Source organism: Lolium perenne, chromosome 1 (assembly GCF_019359855.2).
Source record: "Lolium perenne isolate Kyuss_39 chromosome 1, Kyuss_2.0, whole genome shotgun sequence".
Lineage (NCBI taxonomy): Eukaryota > Viridiplantae > Streptophyta > Magnoliopsida > Poales > Poaceae > Lolium > Lolium perenne.
In genome coordinates, this window is record NC_067244.2 from 167,697,245 (window position 1) to 167,709,633 (window position 12,389).

Genomic DNA, 12,389 nt, shown 5'->3' on the forward strand with positions numbered 1-12,389 from the left:
GATATCTAGGCCGGTATAGCGCGCGTTAAGATTCGTGACCATGTGGGTGGGTTCATGGACCGGGTGTTTCTGGTAGAGCGCTTAGCTTTTTCCTCCCGAAGCTGACGGCGTCAGGTGAGCAAATCATTGCGGCCGTAGCACGTCAAAGGGATTGAGGTGGCCTCCATACCTAATTTTGTTTAATTATTAATTATTTCAAGCACAGACCATAGGGATATGTACTCCCTCCCTCCTCCGGGAATAAGTGTATTTTTTTCGAAGTCAAACATTTTTAAATTTTAATTAAAGTTTTATACAAAATAGCAACATATGTAACATTAAATTACGATATTATTGATCTACTCCATCTGATCATCTTAAATCGACGCTGGCATGTGCATGTACATAAGCTAGTCATGGACACCACTCGCGTCAATCTTTCTCGATCGGAGTGACTGCATACACTAGCGCGAGCAAAACTGCGGAAGGTGTGTCGTTGTCCTCGCGTCTCTATCACGAAGTCGGGCAATGATTGTTGTTGGAGAGTTTGTTGTGGTAGATATATGGGATGTTGTTGTGTTAATACCCTAAAGTACCAGCGTCAGAGCAACAACAATCGTCAATAATGACAATCGTAGATCGGAAGAGACTAATCTAAAACCACATCAACGAACATGCAAACCGATCGAATCATAGGAGATCTGTCGGGCACACGACTTCACGTGTCTTCTGTTGGCACTAGACGCACCACTAGATCGAGGGGCAAGACTGGAGGACCTTATTCTGACTTGAGGATGTAGCCACTGCTTCACCATCCTGGATAAAACAATGAAAAATAGTCTAAAGAAAGAACGGAAACCCCCACCGGCGAGGGATCGTGGTTTGCCACACCTCCAAGTCCCCAAGACCAACGAAGATGGAGTGGACCGGCAGCGTCGCCGACGAGGGAAATTTAACCCTAGATGGGTTTTGTGATTGCCGCCTCCTGATCACTTCTCATGCCTCCTCACATATCGGTTCGGTCCCAACGTTATGATATAGTTACAACGCCATATATGGTAGGCGAGTTGTCAACAAGAGGTGACAACTCCTTACTCACTCAAGCCTTTAAATAAAAAAAAATCTGACATTGTATCTACTATATCCATTTTTCTAGCCACTGTGGTTGGCCTCAAAATATTATTCCCATTGATATCAACACTGGAGCAAGTTCTAAATCTTACCTTTTTAATTTTCTCATTTAAAAATTGAAGCAAATAGTCATGTTATTTGATAAAAAAAATTGCATTGGTAAGTTTCAACTCAATATTTGTATATGGTTGTGTGCTCGACCACTCCTCTCTCAGTCTCTCGCTTGTTGTGGGTTCCTTTTAATGCGCCATTCTCTGGTCTTTCCCATCCCGACAACTGTGTGCACCACCGTCCGGAAGAGCAAGCCTTCGAAACCCCGTCGGTTGAACCGGGGGAAGGGTGATAAGATTTTTAGGGAGCGACTCAACGCAGTTGCTCAATGTTGTTCGAGTTCTTCATCGCCGGCTTACTTCCTCTTTGACGACTTGCTGCTTTATCACCGGCCTCTGTGGATTTGGCAACCCCGACAACACCATGGGTGACCTCAACAATGAAGCTGGTGTGACGACCTTCCCGATCGCAATGTACGTGCCCATCCTCTCTTACACTGCACTAGTTCTTGTTTCATGTGCAGATCTGTTAGATGTACTCAGTCTTACTCATGTGGTTAAGTCAGATATTGGCTATTGCTAATGCGATGTTGCTTTTGGTAATTAAACTCACTCTCAAATTGCCTAATAATTTAACAGTCAAAAAGTTCACCTCAAGTAATATAATATTTTAATATGTGTTTCACTAACATGATCATCTCACAACTTCATATTACTGGTCTTAGAACCATCTACAAAAAAGTGGTTATCGTGTATAAAATAAACTAAAGGAACCAAAACAATAGTGGATGTCTGATCTCATATATATTTTCTCTCACATCATATATTGTTGTTATAGATATCATATAATGTGTTTCAAACGGATCATGTGAACAAAAGAAGCCTGGTGACCAGGTGTATACGTGAGCACGCGGTCCCAGACTGACACGTGTCTAACACCGTGTGTCATGTTGTTTGTTTGGTGGAAACGAGCGTAAAGTAAAGTCTACCTCACGATCTCATCCGCACGCCTAAGAAAGAAAACGAAAAAATAGAACCGCCCCATGGACTCGCCCCTGTGCTTGACCGGCTGACCGGTACTGAAGAGAAATCGAGGCAAAGGATCTCAGCTCGGGCGGATCTCTCAGTAATTGCTCATTAATCGCTCGGGCGGATCTCAGCTGGAGCATTGAAGGGCGTCTCTGGCGTCGACCGGAAGGAGGTGGTCGAGGTTGGGAAGGAAGCCGCCGGGCCAGAGCGACCGCTCCTCGCCGTCGCGTCCCATGGAGGTCCGGGAGAGGGCCCGCCGCCAAAGCACTCGCACCTGCGAGCCGCCACACCGGCCCCTCCACCTGCCGCGGCGCCTACCTCTGTGCCCCTGGCCGCGGCCTCCTCCTCTCCTCATGGTGCTTCCCCGCGGACGCCGCTCCTCTACATTGCCGACCGCGCCGCCCGAGGTCAGTGCTGTCGTTACTCCGGGATGTGCCACCATGGCGCAGGAATCAAGGATATGGGGAGAGCCGCGGAGGCCGGCGTCCAAGCCGCCCATGCTGTCCGCGCATAGCAGGACGTGCTCCAGCTGCAGGGATGCCACCGGCGTGCTCTAGTGTGGTCCGCCACAGCGGAGAGCTCGGTCGAGCGCGCCTGCCCTCTCGGCGAGCTCGGCTGCGAGGCGGTCCTTGGCGGCCAGCTTCTGGCGGAGGCGGGCGGCCTCGTGCTCCAGGCGGCAGGCGCGAGCGGCCACGGCCACGGCGGTGATCTTGCGGGCCACCTCCAGCTGCTCGTACGAGTCCGAACCTGGTGGTGCCCCGCTCGTGATGGGATTGGGGAGATTGGGAAAGGAAGATGAGATGATAGTGTGGGGTCCACGTACAGCTTTTCCCGCACAAAAAACGGAAATGGGCAGCCGTGTAGTGGCCGTTAGTGAGAGGTACAATCCAACGGTGGTAGACCAAATCCAACGGTGATGAGCGCGTGCTCACGTATACACCCGATCACCAAATCCACTCTCATCATGTGAATATGGAAAAGCTTCAATTTCAAGCTAGATGGCAGACGACAAAACAGAAACAGTCCAGAAGTTAACTGAATCCAAATTCGTTACCGGCTTGTCTGATGAATAAAGGAATCAAATAAATGTTATGAGCCCATTCAGGCCATAATCGAATCTCATTCATGATCTACCTCATGAAGCAGCCAGTAAAAGTTAAGCAGCACCATAGACAGTAGAGCAGATCGTAACATAGATCGATATGGCGTGGTGCACGTTGTGATGCCGAATCCTCTGTTCAGTCCTTTCTCTCTATCTTCATGCCTCCGTTAGACTCCTCGTCTCTATCCTCTTCGTCGCGCGCGGTTTAACTTTTCCACGAAAGCATCAAGGTCGGCTTTGGCTTCGAGATAGTCCTCAAGGCTGGCTTGTGATCGCTTAGCCACCTCGTCGTAGTATTCGTCGTCGAGCTCCACGAAGCCCTTCGTCTCTTGCTCCTCTCGCAGCTTGGCCTGGGACACGGCGAGCTCCTTCTTCAGCTGGTTGAAAAAGTCGACCGCCCCATTCCACATCTCCTTGTGCTCGGAATCGTCGTCGTCGCCCCAAAGCGGGGTGGGTTTGTGCTCGAAGGAAAGGAGTTCTTCGACCACCTTCGGCGGCATCCGGTACGTCCTGCTCTGCTCCGCCACCGTCGACTTGGCGCCTTGGGCCGGCGCCGCCGCATCTGCCTCTGCTGCGACGACGGACGCCAACGGCGCGGTGCCCAGGTGACCCTCTTCGCCGGCCATCGCCTTCTGCGCTGCAGCGAGATCGATCCGAGGTTCGCTGGTGGGTTTTCGATTTGGAAACCTAGGTAGTATCGATTTGGGAACGGTGGCGCCGTGGCGGCCGCTTAGTCTGATGTTTAGGCGGAGGGCAGGCCCTCTTGCATCGAGGTCGGACCCGACTCGGCGTGGAACGAGTTCGTCTCGGGTTATTTTCAAGGTTTTTGGACAGAGATTCGGTACACACGGGTACCCAGTGATCTCGTTTTAAAAAAAATTACAAATCATATTTACGTTTTAATTTTTTTTGAAACAAATCTACATGTAGCCAATAATGTATCCCACAAATGTGTAGAATATCAATTTCAAATACTTTATATTTTAAGCTACACAAAAAAAGATAAAAGTGCAGAGTCATTTTCAAATCTCCAAAAACATGTCAGATTTTGTTATTTTTGTCTAGCACAAAGTAAAAAAGAATTTTGGGTTGGAGATTTTCATGATTGTGAGATGTATCACTCACAATCTACATAATTATTTTTCAGATTTTTTGATAACTAATAAACATTTTTTAATTTTTTAAAATGGCGAGAGCACTGGAGCTCGGGAGCCAAAAGCACTTTTCGGCTATTTCTTCGTTAATAATGCGCTATAGCATATTTTGACAATTCAAACTAAATTTTACTAATTTTACTCGCTATGACGCTATTTATGAAATAGCATGTTATATCGCGCTAAAACATTATACCGTTAGCTCGCTATTTTTTACAACATATTAGTACAAGGTTTGAGTTTTTATTGTTAAGAAAAGAAGAAATTTCTTTTTGTTTGTTGTGGTGATGAACGTCAATCTATTGATTCCTCTTCTGAATCTAGAGATAATATCAGTAATACTGATAATTCTTAATGAATAATTTATACTACAGTATGACATTGCCACGTGAAATATTAATTTTAGGCTTTAAAAAAATAGAGAACTATTTTTATATGTGGTTATGCATGTATGAATCTCTCACTTTTGTATTAGAATCTTTTATTTTTAGACTATATCTATTTTTTCAAAATGATATTTAAAATATAGCACACTACTAGCACAATATAGCATTTGAAGGATGCCACCGTTATTTCTTTTAGCGCATTATTTTAAACCTTAGTTATTTTAGATACAAGACCCCCTCAAGAGGGGCCTGGCTTTTTTATGAAAGCAAGACAAACACAACAATTTATACACCTAGAAAAACCAGTTCAACAAAAGAAAAAGATAGGAAAAATAAAAACCACCACCGCTCACAACAAAAAGAAACAAGGACAACACCCACGCAGGGATCCCCAGTAGACGCCAATACGCCATGATCAACCGATCCCTGTTCTAGCGCCAGCCATCAACAATATCTTCCCCGCCATTGTCTTCGAGTGATTCATGAGCGTCCTCCAGTCTTGCTCAAGCTTTTTCAGTTCATCTCGGGTTTCAACTAGACCAGGAGGAACATCCGATGTTGCCGGATCGAGGCGAGAGAACCAATTTGTAATATCCCCCTTGCTGGTATGATGATCAGCGTGAGGATCAGATCTACACACAGAAATCGTGTGAAGGAAGAAAGGAGAAACAAAACAAAGCAGAGAGAAGGAGATAGTTTGCTTCGTTTCTATTTCTTCAGACTTAGACTTCCGGTTACAGCAGATCCCCCTATGTAGCCACACACACCACGCCACACAGCTGGCCCTTAGCCCTACCTCCCACACGCCCGTGGGCCCCGTTAACTTAACACACACACACACACACTGCTGGCGCCACCCACACACACACGCCTTGGCTCACGGTGGCGCCCATCCATGCCTAAGGCACACCATCAGACGTGACAGTACCCTCTCCAGCAGAACTGACTTGTCCCCAAGTCAGCACACATGGAAACTTAACCTTGAGTGCTTCCCAATTCTCCCAAGTAGCAGCATCATCGGGCAAGTTCTTCCACTTGATCAACACCTGAGGTAGTGCAGCATTCCCTTTCTTAACCAGCCGGCGATCAAGAACCTTTTCTGGAGTTGTATCAGTTGTGTCAAGCTCGGGTGGTTCTGGCAATTCCTTGTAAACTGGTGTATGATTGGCATGGTACTCCTTGATCTGAGATACATGAAACACATTGTGTATTTTGGATTCAGCCGGCAAAGCCAACCGATAAGCCACCTGACCAATTTTTTCCAACACAGTATAGGGCCCAAAGTATTTGTAGGCAAGTTTAGGGTATGGTCTGTTTACCACTGATGCTTGTGCATAGGGCTGAAGCTTCAGCAGCACCATGTCGCCCACTTGGAACTCCCGCTCGGACCGCTTGCGATCCGCATACATCTTCATCCTATTCTGCGCTTCAGTCAGTCGTTGCTTCAGTATCTCTATCTGAGCAGCACGATCCATCAACATGCCTGACACTGGTGAATCTTCCTCGACAACCGGCAGTGCACCCAAATCGGGTTCATGTCCATACAAAGCCTTGAATGGGGAGCAACCCAAAGAAGTATGGAAGGTGGAGTTGTACCATAATTCAGCGAGCGGCAGCAGGGCACGCCATTGCTTGGGTTTGTCCTGCACAGCACACCTAAGGAACATCTCGAGACACTGATTGACGCGCTCGCTCTGTCCATCAGTTTGCGGATGGTCTTTTGTCGTATCTTGAAGTTTGGTGCCCAGAGTCTTGAACAACAGCTTCCAGAAGTTGCTGGTGAATATGGCATCGCGATCAGATGTGATCGAGTGGGGCATCCCGTGAAGCTTGACGATGTTGTCGACGAAGACCCTGGCGACCTTGGGAGCAGAGTAAGGATGTCGGAGTGGAATGAAATGCGCGTACTTGGTGAAGCGGTCGACGACGACCAGGATGGCGTCAAAACCATCGGACACCGGCAAGCCGTCGATGAAGTCCATCGTAATGTCGCGCCACGCGCCCGCTGGAACCGGCAGTGGTTGCAGCAGCCCAGCAGGGTGCGAGTGGGTGTGCTTGGCGTGGCCGGCAGGTGTCTAGCGCACAAATTCTTCAATCGCCGTCTTCATGCCGGTCCACGCGAAGAGCCGCTTGACGCGCCGGGTAAGTGGCTGGCGCCGGAGTGACCGCCCACGGCGCTGGAGTGGAGCGCGGCGATGAGCTTGGTCTGCAACGCGGCATTGTCGCCGATCCAGAGGCGTCCATGGAATCGAATCAGTCCCTGGCTTAACTCGTACCCATGCTCATCCGGGCTGGCCAATGCCAATTGGGCGAGACGATCCTGTGCCACCTTGTCCGTGGTGTACGAATTGAGCACCTCCTGGAGCCACGCCGGCTGCACTGATGAGCAGGCTTGGATGGCTAGTAAGTGGCCAACGCGTGATAGAGCGTCCGCCGCGTGATTCTCTGCGCCCTTCCTATACTGAATTTTGAACTGAAGGCCCATGAGCCTGGCCATTGCCTTGCGCTGTAGCGGGGACTGGAGGTCCTGATTCTCCAGGAAGCTGAGGCTATGATGATCAGTTTTTACCACAAATTCTCCTCTCTGAAGATAAGGGCGCCAACGCTCAACGGCCATGATTAGAGCGAGAAATTCTTTCTCATATATCGATAAATGTTGATGCTGCACACTTAACGGCTTGCTGAGAAAAGCCAGGGGGTGGTGATCTTGCATCAGAACCGCGCCTATGCCAGTGTCACAGGCGTCAGTCTCGACAGTGAACTGCTTCGTGAAGTCTGGCGCGATTGCAGACCTTGGTGTGGTCATCATAGCTTCTTTGAGTGCGAGAAACGCAGCCGTAGCCGAGGCATCCCAGAGGAATCCTTTCTTCTTCAGGAGATTTGTGAGTGGCTTAGCAATAATGCCGTAATTCCGAACAAACTTGCGGTAGTACCCAGTCAATCCCAGAAAGCCACGCAACTCGGTGATAGTGGTGGGCTGTGGCCAGTCTTGCATGGCCTGAGTCTTCCTTGGATCTGTGGCCACGCCGGCGCCCGAGACAATATGTCCGAGGTACTCAAGTTTGTCGCACGCGAAGGAACATTTGCTGTTCTTGATGAAAAGTTCTTCTGCCTTCAGTATAGAAAGGACCTCGCGCAGATGCTTCACATGCTCCTCCATGGAAGGACTGTACACGAGGATGTCATCCATGAACACTAGGACAGAGCGGCGAAGACATGGCTGCAGAATCGTGTTCATCACACACTGGAACGTCGCCGGCGCGTTGCAGAGACCGAAGGGCATCACACGAAATTGATAATGTCCCTGGTGAGTCTTGAACGCGGTCTTGGGCTCATCCGCCGGCAACACCCTGATTTGGTGGTAACCGGCACGCAGGTCTAGCTTGGAGAAGATCCTAGCTCCAGCAAGTTCGTCGAGCAACTCGTCGATGACCGGCATTGGAAACACATTCTTCACTGTGAGGTCATTGAGCCGGCGGTAATCCACGCAGAACCTCCAGGTGCCGTCCTTCTTCTGCACTAGCAAGACCGGAGACGCGAACGGCGACATGCTTGGCACAATAATCCCAGCCTGTAGCATGGCGGCGACTTGGCGCTCAATTTCGTCCTTGTGTGCCGGTGAATAACGGTATGGCCGAGCATTAAATGGGGCTGCGTCTGGCTGCAAGGTGATTGCGTGGTCATACTGTCGTGGAGGTGGCAGTGTCGTTGGCTCTGCAAACACTGGACTGAACTCCTGCAATAGTGCCGCGATCTCTGGTGGATGCTGGTTGTCAGCGCTACAGTGTGCATCAGGTGGTTGAATAATTGCTACTGCCCAAACCTCATTACCCTTTGTCCATTTAGCCAGCTGCTCAACGGAAATTTCGCGGACAGACTGTTGATTGGCTGATACGCCGTGCAGAGTGACTTGTTTTCCTTCATAAGGAAACGAGAGGAACTTCTTTTCCCAATCAGTCACCATTGGACTATGTTGCTTGAGCCAGTCCATACCTAAGATGGCGTCATAGCCACCCAGGTCGAGCACACGCATAGCTGTAGTGAATGTAGCTCCATGAGACCACCATGACAATGCTGGTACGATCTTGGAGGTGTACATGTACTGACCATTTGCCACCTTAACAGGCATTGGCTTAGCGTCTGTAACTTCACACTTTATCCGGTCCAGCATATTGGCGTTTATAAAGGCCGTTGCTGCTGCCCGAGTCCACCAAGATGAGCATCACCTGATTTCCCACCAGTGCGCGAAGGCGAAGGCAGTTGGAGCTCTCTGACCCAGCCATGGCATTGATCGATAGGCTCAGCTGTTTGGCCTCAGCAATGTCATCCATCTCGATAAGGTTCAGCACTTCCTCAGATAGCAGTATCGGGCATTCATTTTGTTCCATGACATTGACCACTGCAGCAGGTTTGAGAGCACATTGATGTGTAGGATCATACTTGTCACCACACTTAAAGCACAAATTGTTGGCGCGACGATAATCCCGGAGTTGCCGATCCTTCCAGAGTGTTCCTGTTGCCAATTTCAGTGGTGGCCTCGACGCCTCGCCCCCTGCGGAGGAAGATTCAGGTCGCGTTGCTGCAGCATAGCGTGGACCTTTCTGTTTTGTTGTCTCCAACACTTCTTGTTGTACTCGAGCCAGCAGATAAGCTCTTTCCAGGGACACCGGCACTTGTGCTTCCACCATCGGACGCAATTCAGGTTTGAGGCCCTGGATGAACTGCGTGATGAAATACTGATCGTCGTAGTGAGGGTTGTACATTGAAACCTGGTAAACAAGTGCCTGGAATTCCTTTTGGTACTCCTCCACAGTGCCATTTTGTTTCAGAGCAACCAGAGCCTTGAGACTACGCCTTTGATCGTCAGAGCCAAATTCTGCTTCTACTGCCAAGATGAACTGCGGCCATTGTCCTAATGAGTGTCTCTGTTTATATGACTGAAGCCAGAGAGCAGCGTTACCCTCCATATGTAAGGTGGCCATGGTAATCCAGAGTGTCGGGCTGATGTTGAAGGCACGGAAGTAGTCGTGGCACTTATCGCGCCATACGCGAGGGTGGTCGCCATCGAACCTCGGAAATGGCATCTTCGGCATGTGCACACGGCCGCTCTGCTCATGGTGAAACGAGTGCATCCTGCCGCCACAAACTCCGCCCGATCCGCCACCGCTTGCTCCGCCAACGCCACCGACTCCAGTACCTCCAAGTCCCCCGCCGCCAACGCCACCGGATCCACTACCACCCGCACCGTCTTGCCCCACACCACCAGAACCGCCAAATTCTCCGCCACCAGCGCCTCCCCGGCCGAAGCCGCCTCCTGGATCGGGTTCCTCCTCCGCCGTGGTACCTCGTTTCTCCGGGCTCACCTCCAAGCGCTGCACCTTGGCGAGAAGGGCCTGGAGGATCCGAGCCGTGTCATCGTGCTTGGTGGAGCTGGACTCGATCGCCGCGGCCTGGTGCTCCAGTTGGGCACGCATTTGATGCTGCGCCGTGTCGACGCCGGCGACAACTCCATGGAGGAGATCGAGGCTCTTCTGGAGCTTGTCGATCGCAGCACCCGTCGCGTCCCTCGCGTCGCCCATGGCGTCGAGGATGTACTGCGTCTGCAGGGAAGGTTTGGCGGGCGCCGTGGTGTGCCGTCTCAATCGAGCAACCGGGGCGAGGGTTTACAGCGCTGGGAGAAGAATCAACCTAAATCGATCTCCTCCTAGCACGACCCGACCCAGGAATAACAACTCAGATTGGAGGGGAAAAATCACCACGACCCAGCACAACACCGAGGAACTCCTAAATCTGATACCAAGTGTAATATCCCCCTTGCTGGTATGATGATCAGCGTGAGGATCAGATCTACACACAGAAATCGTGTGAAGGAAGAAAGGAGAAACAAAACAAAGCAGAGAGAAGGAGATAGTTTGCTTCGTTTCTATTTCTTCAGACTTAGACTTCCGGTTACAGCAGATCCCCCTATGTAGCCACACACACCACGCCACACAGCTGGCCCTTAGCCCTACCTCCCACACGCCCGTGGGCCCCGTTAACTTAACACACACACACACACACTGCTGGCGCCACCCACACACACACGCCTTGGCTCACGGTGGCGCCCATCCATGCCTAAGGCACACCATCAGACGTGACACAATTGGGCTAAAATGAGTGTAAGGAGATGAGTGCAATGGCCCAACTAAACCTGGGCGACTACATGCACACTTACACCATACTGTCAAATTTGTTTGGTTACCCACGAGGCCACGTATGGCCGGCCTGAGCATAGTGTTTTGTTGCATCCTTGGACCTGAAGTTTGTGTGTTTAGCTATGTGCACATAGGATTTCTCTCACCTTGTATTTACATTGTGAACTTACATCACATTACCACAGTTGGCAGCAACTTCGTCTACGAACTGTCGAACTTAAAAGACTTACTACAACATCGTAGTCTTGTGTAGAATAAAAAGATGAAGCTAATTGTTAGAAAAAAAATTAGACGGTTGACCGTGCGTGATCAATTAAACAAAATCCATCTAGCGTAAGTCCAAACTTAAACAATAAACTGAGGAGTTATAATTAACAATATTGTCAGAATGAAATCACATTGTCCATGTGCAGGCTTATCATGAAATTGTGGACTGACAAAGCAGTTGATCCATAGGTTAGGTGAGAAAGGTTGAGAGAAACACAATCACGCACACCAAGCACGGAGACGTTGAAGTGGAGAAGGGAGATTAGCATCTAATTAATAATTCTCGTATGATCAATACCGAAAACTTACAACGAGAGAGTCATGCGAAATGAGATGAAGCTACGTCCTCAAATGGGGCGGAGCTAGAACAAAACCAACCCGACGTCCTCTTATGAGTCACGCATAATTATCACTTAGAGGTGGGGGTGTCATACGCTACAAATGCATAGAATATAGCAGGGAAATGAGATTTTAGCCGGTGTCATGTGACACATGGTAGCACAGCGTGGGTACGCCCATGTGGTCAACCATTATGTAACGAATTTGACAAAATTCCCTAGAAAGGCTTCAAAGATAAATGAAACTGAAGATTAATAATTAGCAAAACTTGAAAATGGTCACGGAAACCACCACCTATAGAATGGGATGAGCCACTTGCACGGGAGTTGTTAGGTAAGGTGTAGGATCCGAGCATGGCGCTTCCACGGAAGACAATGGCGTTGTCGATGATGATCTCATGCGTAATAACTTCATGGCGGAGGTTGGTAGGTTAAGTTAGAAACTCTTGTTCGCTAGATAATACACGTTCGCTCACAAAGAAGGGATGGAGTATGATTGTAGAAGTATTATTTTTGTATGAGCAAAGTGCCTTGATGCTTAATGATCAAGCAACTAGAACATACACGATGAAGAAAGTATACCTTGAGTACTAAAGAGAGTATATTGTTGTATAAGGAAAGTGCCTTGATGCTTAAGGAAATAGTAACTGCTAGAACATACACGAAGAAGAAAATATACCTTAATCAAGTATTCCGGGCATAGTTCGATCATCTCCCTTCTTCGTTCTTGCAGACGACTCACTGACTGACTCGAGTCCA